Genomic DNA, 10,511 nt, shown 5'->3' with positions numbered 1-10,511 from the left:
TGGGTTTTTTTAATAGAGAATTACCAATGCAGTCTGATCTCTGATGTTGAATGCTTGATGCCATATCAAAATCAATTATATGACCCAGTAATTAAACATTTGGTAGAGCACTTGGAACACATTTCAAAGTAATCCCTGTTTCCTTCAACTGCAATAATGCACTGAGCACCCATCATGTAAATGTGCAAACTTTTACCTCCAGTTTCTGTCTTTCCTAAACTTACACTTCTAATAATAATGTGCACCAGTAATAATGACAGATTTATTTTAAGAATCACCTAGGACTAGAGCAAGCCTACTGAGATTCAAACACTATGGTTCCTGCAGATTATGATGTGAGAAAAAAAATTAAAACTAATTACTTTGAATAGTAATTTTAAAAGTTAATTGTAACTTAAAATTTAATTATAATTCATGTCAAGAAGTCTCAGTAAGAGAACATTTACCCAAACTTCGGCAAAGTCTCTTCTTTTTAAGTTGTATACATTGAGGAGTTAATAATTGAATTCATTTTCATATTCAGTAAGTTATGAAGAACAAAGACATAAACACTTACAAAATATGCTTTTAATCCCTTGGCCCCTTTCTACATTCAAAATATTTTCCTGTACACAGAAACAATAAATAACTTTTTCTTAATTCCTTCTGCTGTCAGGCATATCCCTGGAGTGTCCAAATTACACACAGTTTTAGAGGCAACTTTACACTATTTGAGGTAAGTTGACCTGTATGTTTTCTCTTGTAGCCCCTTCTTTTAAAGCTTTTTGTGTGAAGACAAATAATCCAGACTTTCATGGGCTAGCAGATGTTCTCTCTACCAAAAGTACTACAGCTTGGGTGCTTTACCCGAGGCAGTTTGCACGTTGGCAGCTTGGAGAGGAGCAAAAGACTCAACGCATGTGAAGCGTTCACTGTAAATCAAAATCAGCAGCATGCTGTGTGTTTCCCACCTCCAAGGCATGACCTCAGCCTACCAAAGAAAGAGTAAAAAAGGATTTCTGCTGTTTTCCACCAACTGGAATTTGGACCAATTTGGAAAGGTCTCATCTCAAATAACTGTAGAACCATAGAATGGTTTGGGTTGGAAGGGACCTTAAAGATCACCTATGCCAACCCCTCTGCCTTGGACAGGGACACCTTCCACTAGACCAGGTTGCTCAGAGCCCCATCCAACCTGGCCTTGAGTGTTGTCATCTTATTGCAGGGGTTCCATACTGTTGTCTCCTTATCACACAAGTTCCATACCTTCTTGGTGTTTTCTCAGGCACAGCTCCTCAGGGCACTGACTCGTTCTTCTTCACAAAGTGGCCAAATGACTCCAGTTCCCCTCTCAACCAGCCACCCCACTCTTTTATAGCACTCTTCTTCTCATTGGTTACAGCTGTGGCCTGTTAAAGTCAGGCCTGTTCCTAATCTTTGATAATTGGCCCAGCTGCAACTCCTTAGGGGTAAGATTACTTTCTACACTAATTTTCCTATATTCTATCCCCCTACACTTGAGCACTTCCATGAGTGGGGCATCTACAGCTTCTCTGGGCAACATGTTCCAGTGCTTTACCACCCTCACAGTGAAAAATTTCATCCTAATATCCAATCTAAACCTACCCTCTGACAATTTGAAGCCATTCCCCCTTGTCATGTCACTACATGGCCTTGTAAATGGTCTCTCTCCATCTTTCCTGTGTAGGTTCCATTCAGGTACTGGAAGGCTGCAACTGGGTCAGCCCAAAGCATTCTCTTTTCCAGGCAATGAAGAAACATAAATAGCTCCTGGTTGTGAATCAGTGAGTACTAAAGGGCAAGAGAGAAGAAAAAAGCCACATGCAAATTACCCAAAATAGTCTTCTGGACCTATGGTTTTGCAATGCTGAAAGTTTGCTCATAGCCCACTACTCACCCTTCTCAGATGTAACAACACATGGTCATGAAGGAAATACTGCCCAGGGCAGGAGGTACATCCATGTTAGGATATAGCAATGGCCTAAGCCAAATTTCCTACACCACTGACTGGGGTTTTTTGCCAGCTCAATCAGGCATTTCATTCTAGAGACTTCAAAAGTACTATGCAAATTGCAGACTTGGCAACAATCAAGCTTACAAAAAAGAGAACAGGTTGAAGAGAATTTATCTCGGTGGAAATCAAAGACTGCAGAAAATAATTGTTGCTGGAAACTGTGTGAATAGCTACAAGAAACAGTAAATGCATTAGAAAAGTTACCTTCCTTCAGATACAGGGAAATAAATGTATCTGCCATCAGTACCTCCACAGTGAAGTTATCTGACAACAAATACACATTGTGTGATCAATTAAACCCCTCCAGTCAAAGGTGAATTAAGTAACAGCAGGTGTCCGACTGATTATGTACACTAATAATGTAAAAAGTGGTACTTCACAAACAGAAGCTCAAACCTTAGTTTTGTATTTAAGCACAGAAATGAGATTAGATTGCTAACTTCTGCTTGCACAAAAGCTGGGTTTAACTACTCCTATTCCAAGTTTAAAATGGAGTAAAAGAAAGCAGAAGCCAGGTAAGAAAAGCAGACACCTGAGCAGAGCTCCTGGCTGGGATCCCATCACCGTTTCATTCAGGTATGCCAGACTGGTTACCCCAAGGCCGCCATTTAGCCCATTTATTTCTGGAACATGGGAATTTGTATGTCATTTTCTAGTTGTGTTAGACCAATAGAATAGATCTGGGTATTATAAAGATTGCAGCACAAACAAAAATACAAAATCCACTGAACAATACAGACAGGGGATGGGAGAGGAACACTGAAACTAAAGGTACATTTCATGGGGAAATAGATGAGGTCAAGTCACGCTGCTCGCAGATGACACAGATATTCCTCATTCCATGCCACAATGACTTGTTACATAAACAGGATGGCTGCTTTTACCCAAACAGGAATATCATTCCCATCCTTAGGAGCACACCTGAGCATTTATCTTTGCTGTCCCCAGTTGCCAGAAAACCAAAGCTGACAAGTCCTCTTCCACCAGACTGTACTGCAAATTCTCACGTACACCCTCTTGTGCATTCAAATTTTAAAAATCAAAATATAGTAAGAATGTGTTTTTGAACTTTGACCCATAGTTATTTGTTCCCCATGGGCTCCTCTGCAGTCAGCTTAAACCCACCAGTACACCCACTTATCTGAAATATATTTCAATAACCTCTGAGAAGCAGTGCACAAATGGCCATAGTTAAAAAGCTAGATGGTGAAAAACAAAGCAAGATTTGAGGTTGCAGGGGGGCATTGCTGTATCCCTAGGATGCAGGAGTTGAGACCAATCTCCACAAGACAAACAAGGCCTTACAAAACACATACACACATGGAGCTTTGTCCATTTATGATGAAACCTGAAGACTGAGAGACATGTAGGCAAACACAGATTGGGTTTGTAAAAGCTTCTGCACCAGACATTCCTCTCCTAATACATACTGCTTAATCAGCCTGTAAGAATTTGACCCAAAACCTATGCATTTTGGCTGTCACTGTTACATACACTAACACCTCCCAGTGAAGAACATGAGCCTTCATCTTTCTTTTGAAAAGTATTTCAGATCATATATTCTCAGTTCTGTGAATTTTGCATAAGGATTATCCTACTTTCTGCAATGTTTTTATCTCCAAACATCACACAAGGATATTTCTGCTTATTGAAGAGCTTCCAAAACTCAAGTTTTGCCATGGATAAAGAAAACCAGAGGTAATCATGAAAAATACCTTCTCAATACTGGAAGATAAAACATCCCCTCCTATGTAAGGAGACCAGAGAATCCAGGCTGCAACCAGTTCCCAGATTTTTTACTAATTTCTGACTTCTGCAAGGTGTGCTACTTGACTTAAAAGTGTTCTTACCTCATCACAGCCTAATTGGGAATAGCTGCTTTGGAGACAAGGAGGGGAAGAAGGAATCTGTGTTCATCACCACTAAAAGTTACCTACACACTTCTATGCATAAATGCTTTGAGGAGTCAAGTTATAAATTGAATTTTTCTCAGTTAGGAAAGAATTTTGAAAGACCAATGTAGGAAGAACCCATGCTTTTAAGCTGCCAAGACCCCATTTGGGAGCCACAGAGCTCCTTGTTCCACTCCCGAGCAGCTTCTATTGCAGGCCATGGGATTCTTTGCAAAAGGGTGATGGCCAAATAAGGAGGGTGGGCAGACACTGGCACAGCTCTGTCTTCCTTGGTAAACATAAGCAGGCTGAGCCAAGCTGCCCCCAGTTAGGACCTGGGAAGTAGATCCCTTGAAACAGGAAAGACCAGCAAAGGATTGTACCTCTGCTACTTGGTGAATTGGGTGACAGGCAAGGTGTGCTGCACAGCAGAAATGCAGCTACAACTATCAGCAGCTGGCCATTCCAAAAAGGTTTTGGGCTAGCTCAACTAACTCCTGTTCCAAACAACTCAGAAGACAGAACAACACAATTTTATTTGCATAAATGCTTTGTAAGTGAAAGAGGATGTGCATGCATGCATCACATGTGTTCTTTATCCCTTAAAAGACCAGGAAAGAATAACCCTGACTAACACTATGAAAAAACAAAGAGTTGCTAAATTAGAAGCCAGAGCAAATAAGAACTACCCACCAAATGGCAGTAGAGATAGCATGAATTTAATACTAAGACATTTTGCCACTTGACTTTAAATAATACAGACATAAATCAGATTCCAGCTTTTACACACAAAAGCACCTGCCACAGAACTCTAATTCTTGTTATGATTGCATTAAACCTCTCCTGCCTGAGCACAAGCTACTGGTCACCCCTCTATCTGAAGCTATCTCTAGCTCTATAATGTAATTTTAACTCTGTAGTGGCAAACATGTAAAAAACCAGGCAAAAACTTAGTTGGCATCTCAGTTTTAAGTAGACAGAGAACCACGTACTTTTTGAATGGTGTCAGGAGTTGTATATACTTAAAGGGTAAGAATTTCTTCCCTCTCCACTGCCCTTCTGTCTTCAACCACAGGCTTGTTTAGTGCAGCACATGTGATTTGTCCATCTGTCAAGGAAAGCAGTGCACCATTCTTGCTGGCTTCAGTTTTAATACTAGAATCATACAGGTATTATAGGATCATACAATCACAAAAATACAATAAAGGATTAGAGAGTGTGAGTTAATGTTGTTAACACTGCATGAGTAACACATCAATTCCAAACAAATCTGAAGGTATAAGTCAAGAGGTTTTCAAATGCCAGAAGAAATAGTTTCTACTCTAAGAAACATGAGCAGTTCAGGATGTATTTTTCAACAGACTGAAAGCAAGGTGGTAGAACGAAGAGCTTCCAAAACAATACTGTTCACAGCATCCCACTCCAAAGATCAAAAACCATTACGCTACTAATTGAGGTGACAGTCAAAGACTTCAAATAATGAGTGTTTAATGCTCAGTCTGAATGACAACTCAAGGAAGCAAATAATTATCACAGTCATTGGACAGATATAAAGACATTGTTAACTAGAAACGTCATGGCTTTTAACTTTCATTTTATATTATTTCAGAGTTATTTCAAAGTTACAGCATTAAAGGAATTAAAAGTATAGTACTACCTTGGCATGAGAATTTTCCTATACATGCAACAACTCCTACACATGGTGCTGACTTAAAGGACAGAGATGTTGAAACATTTTCTGATAACACTGTAATAAATCTCACATAGTGCAATAAGTTAGTAGTATCATATGATTAAAGTAAATTTAATCTGCAAATCTTTAGACAGAAAAAGAATGTACATATGACAGGAAATCATTTCAGAAAACACAACCCAAGATGACTATGACAAACTCCACAAATCCTCAAATTGTGATGTTGTGGCAAGGAGTTATTTTAGATTTCTCAGAAGCAGACAGTCCCAGAGGTCAAAGTGCAACGTACCTCCCAAAGATGGGAAATAATGCCCTCTACCAAAACTGCAGTCGTGCAAACAACAAACCCTGGAGGAATCTGTCAGCCAGAAAAGGGCAGGGCTGTTGGCAATTTCCCAATACCATTACAAAAGCAGAGCTTTTAGTACAGGGTTTTCTCAGAATAGTATTGACTCTCTTAACTACACACACACATTTAAACCCGAAACTGCTGATCACCAACCACTAAGATGAATGTGGAAACTAAAGAGCCAGCTGCCACCACCACACACTTCCACGCTTTTGGTTTACACAGCTCCTCATTGTGGCAGGTTTTGCCAAAACTGAAGAGAAACAGTCATCTCAACCTGCTGTACTTCACCAACTGTATGCAACTTCACCAACAACTCCCAACTCTATGCAGGAATACTCTATCTTAAAAAGTAAGAGATTAAGAGAATTGGGTTAAGTCATGTGAGGCTGACTTCAAGGAGTTCCAAATGCTACATCATTTCCCAAAGTAATTCTGTGAAGCTGAACCGTGACTCCCATACAAACCCAATTTTTATGATGCTGGAAGATCTGCTAGAAACACCTTCTTCCATATCTTCATGACAACTTCACAGCTCCACTGTTAGAGGTGCTCTCATCCTAATTGAAACAGATCTTTATTTCTGTGACAATTGGAAAAATAGAGAAAATTTTTCATGTGCTATTTTCAAGTCAAGTCAGTAAGAGATGTCTTTACTATGTTTCTTCTTTTCTTGGTAATTTTTAGTAGAAATTGCAGAGGGAAATCAAACTCTTCCCCCCTCCCCTTGTCATTCCCGCACGCTTAAAAAAATAACAATAGGATATAATAATAGTAATATTAAAATTGAAATAGCCAATGTGTTAAATCAGCATACCTACACATTTGTAACAATCACCAGGGAGCAGAGTGGGAACAAACACAAACCAGCTTAGGAAAACTTTCATAGTATGACTGCACAGCCATTCCTTCAGTACTTCTGATTTAACAAATACACAGTTTGGGGTTCTCTAACCCAAACTACATAAAGTTTCTAAATTATAAATTATAAAACCATGTTTACATTTAATCCATACTGCTTATATTAAAAGCAGAAGGTTGGGATGCTGCTGTTAAGAAGTGGTGAAAAGTCATAGATTAGTAGAGAAAACACAAATTTTATCAAGAGATCCAAAACACTCTATGTTATATGTGCATTATCTCAACATCTTCCATTAAGTTACCCATTTATACAGTTTGTCACTTATATAAATAATTTTAAAATATTTATTACTATTTTTAAATGGTAAAGACTAAAAAACTTTATAGAACTGCTTGAACATGGAAATGCTACTTGACAGTTGGCTTATGTGTATTTTAAATAACAGAATTGACTGCACATAAACTTACAGCTCTTTAGAAATTGAGTTGAAAGTATACATCCATTTAAGTAAAAAAAAAAAAAGAAAAAACCAACAAAATTATAAACCACTATGACAGTAACACTATGGTAATGTAAGAAGTTATTTTGTGGGGAGTTTTTTAAAGCATCAAGTATGTTATTTTTATGCTTCCAGCATTACAACCTTCATACTTTAGCCCATGATCAGTTGGGTCTTCAACAGAAAATGTACAGCACATTGATTCAGGAATAAGGCAATCAGCAGAACAACAAACAGAAAAAAAAATCTCCCACAATTGTTTCAACAGAGAGAGTTTAAACAGATAGATTAACAAGTTTTAAAGCTTTTTTTTTTTTTAATTTATTATCATTATTATTAAATAAAGACTACAGACAGTCATGTTCCTCCAACACCTCCCCGCTTCATAAATCTTTCAAGCTTCACAAAAGAGTTCTGAACACATTATTTAGAAACACATCTATCTGAAATTTTACTCACATAAAAGACCAACAGGAGTTTTAAGTCATCTTTCTTTGGTACAGTAATGCTTATTCAGACTTGCTTAGTACCAGTTTGCTCCTCCTCTAGCAGTTGAAATCAGCCACACCAGGGCAATCTGGCTCAGTTTTCATAAACTAGAGGCCAGAATTAAAGCAAGTAGTAGTCAGACATCCTGCTTCTACCACAGGACAATTATCTGGTGGCCTACTAAGTGTGCCTTCTGCATCAAAAGAGAGCATAACAGAAGTGTAACATATTTTTAGGCCTTGAGCTATATTGTCCCAAAAGCAACTCATTAGCTACAAACTCACCATATCAGTAACCATGTAAAACACAAACACTTGTCTAAATTATACAGTTGTTACCATTATAGATGATCAATTGTCATAGTAAGTACTAGAATTTTTCTTTAGGTATCCCCTATACAGTGACAAACATTTAGGAGGAATGTGCATTATGCATTTATTTGATAACAGCTGAGGGATGTGCCGCTGACTCTATCTTGCTTGAGGAAAAGAATTCTCAGCTTGCATTCAGGAAGAGGAGAGCAGTCAAGGCCATTGGTAGCTTCACACCTTGCAATGTTTTTTTTTTACTTTACTATCTATGAGTAAGGCACATCATTTATAATGTGGCTATTTCCATAGGCTTGCTCATTGTATCTTAAGGTTTAACAAAGTATGAATCGTACCATCTTTGGCTTTTTTTCTCTGCTTCATAGAAAATGGATCTGTGTGTCAAACAACCAAAACACAAGAACTTTGGCAATGCTTCAGAGCACAAAGCTAGTTTAAATCCCAGCCAATGACCACCAACACAAAAAGAATTATGTATTTAGAGCTTTTCCACTTTGTCTCTCACTCAATTGGCTTCAAATGGTACTCTGCTTTGCAAGATTTATTTGATAGTAGTTCAAATACGGGTTTGAAAAGAAAAAAAAATGCACATTTGGTAGCAATGGCAAATTCAAATCTTGCCAAAAGAATGTAACACAAGTTAAATACTCATGAGAAGAAAATTAAAATTCTGTCACCTAAGTAGGCTACCTAATGAGAACTTCAGAATATGAGAAAGCAAATTTGAAGTAAACATTGATCAGACATCGACACTTGCAAAACATTATTTTTCTGGAGGAGAGTAAGCACAGTGCTTCAAAATCTTCTTCAGGTAGTAGAAGTGCTTTGAGGAGGCTCTGAACTTTATGCAGTAGTTGAAGACATTTTAAAATTTCATAATTAATTACACTTCAGACTTGTCCCAGTGTGAGCAAAATAGAAAATCAACACACCTAAGATCACTGCAGGAATATTTTTGTAGTCATCCATGCATTACATACTCCAGTGTCAGAGATCAACTCAACTCCCTCCAGAACCGATTTTTCCTTTGCAAAATATATCTGTTTAGAGCTGGATATGCAGATTCTCACCGATACAAATGGACAGACTATTACAGGATCACCTTGTACCACACACAACCATGCAAACAACAGGCTCTTCTTGATGCTCTGTGAATAAGCCAGTGTCTTAAATTATGTTACCAACTAAATAATAGTCTACAAGCATTCTCGCAACAGCTTATGTTGTAATCTTCCCAAAAATTCACATCTCAGAACTGTACAGTTCCATTATTTTAATTGATTAAATATAGATTAGCAGTGTTAGTGTAAGAAAGAAGATTTAATGGCATCAAAGTCATTCCAATTAAAACAAGGGAAAAAATGTTGCAATGCACTTCAGCCAAACCATCACAAATGATATATTATATAAATACAGACACGAGGTAGCTGGCAGCTATAAATTCACCAATTCTGGAAGTGCCCAATTTGTCTAAAAAGCATAAATTGACAAATATCAATCAAACCTTTCCATTTAAAAAAAAAGAATACCTAGTTTATTGCTTTTCATTGTTTACATCAGAAACAGGCAAAGGCTTATCAAAGAAAGTTACCTAGCTGTTGATGGCTTTTGATCATATCCACTTTTCAAAAGAACCACTAAATAAAACTTTGAATGCAAACAGCTGACTCACTCCCAACGTTACATATTCTCACCAAAATGAACAAAGGTTTGCATTCTCCAAGGTGAGGGGCAGGGAAAGAAGACGTAATATCCAAAAGAACAGCATTACCTACTTGCTTATGAGAAATCAGTAACAGAAATAAAGTCAGTGTTCCCACCAGACAGAATACATTGAAAAAACAGACTGAGGACTGCAGGAAAGGCAGAAAGCTTCTAGCTACAAACACAGTGGCATCACAGCAAATGATTCATGTTAAGCAGATGGAAATATGATGATCTGTAGCACAGGTGTGATTTTTAGTAAAGCTTCCTGAAGTTTCTTTTTTGTGTGTTTCAGAAAAGGCAAAAGCGGAACAGACAAGGAAAAAAGGCAAGTAACATAAAAGAGGAAAAAATGCAAGAAAACAAGACAAAGGACTGAGAAGTAGGACAGACTTCAGCAATATGATCTGAAAACTGCTTAGAGGTCAAGTAAGCAAAGTGAAAGTTAAGCTCATTTCTGGAAAGAATCTGGATGGGAACTAAAGGGCAGATGGGTAGGCAAGGGGGTTTTGTTTGTTTTTATTTTGGGCTTAGTTTGGTGTTTGGGTTGTTTTTTTTTTTAATATATATTTATACACACACACACACAGAGTGCAAGTTTCTCTAAAGAAGTGATACTACAGATGACAGAACTTACTCCCCTGCAACATATGGAATATCTTGACCTCTCAAGTAAACTA

Source organism: Molothrus aeneus, chromosome 1 (genome assembly GCF_037042795.1).
Source record: "Molothrus aeneus isolate 106 chromosome 1, BPBGC_Maene_1.0, whole genome shotgun sequence".
Taxonomy (NCBI): domain Eukaryota; kingdom Metazoa; phylum Chordata; class Aves; order Passeriformes; family Icteridae; genus Molothrus; species Molothrus aeneus.
Note: the sequence above shows the minus strand (reverse complement) of the source record.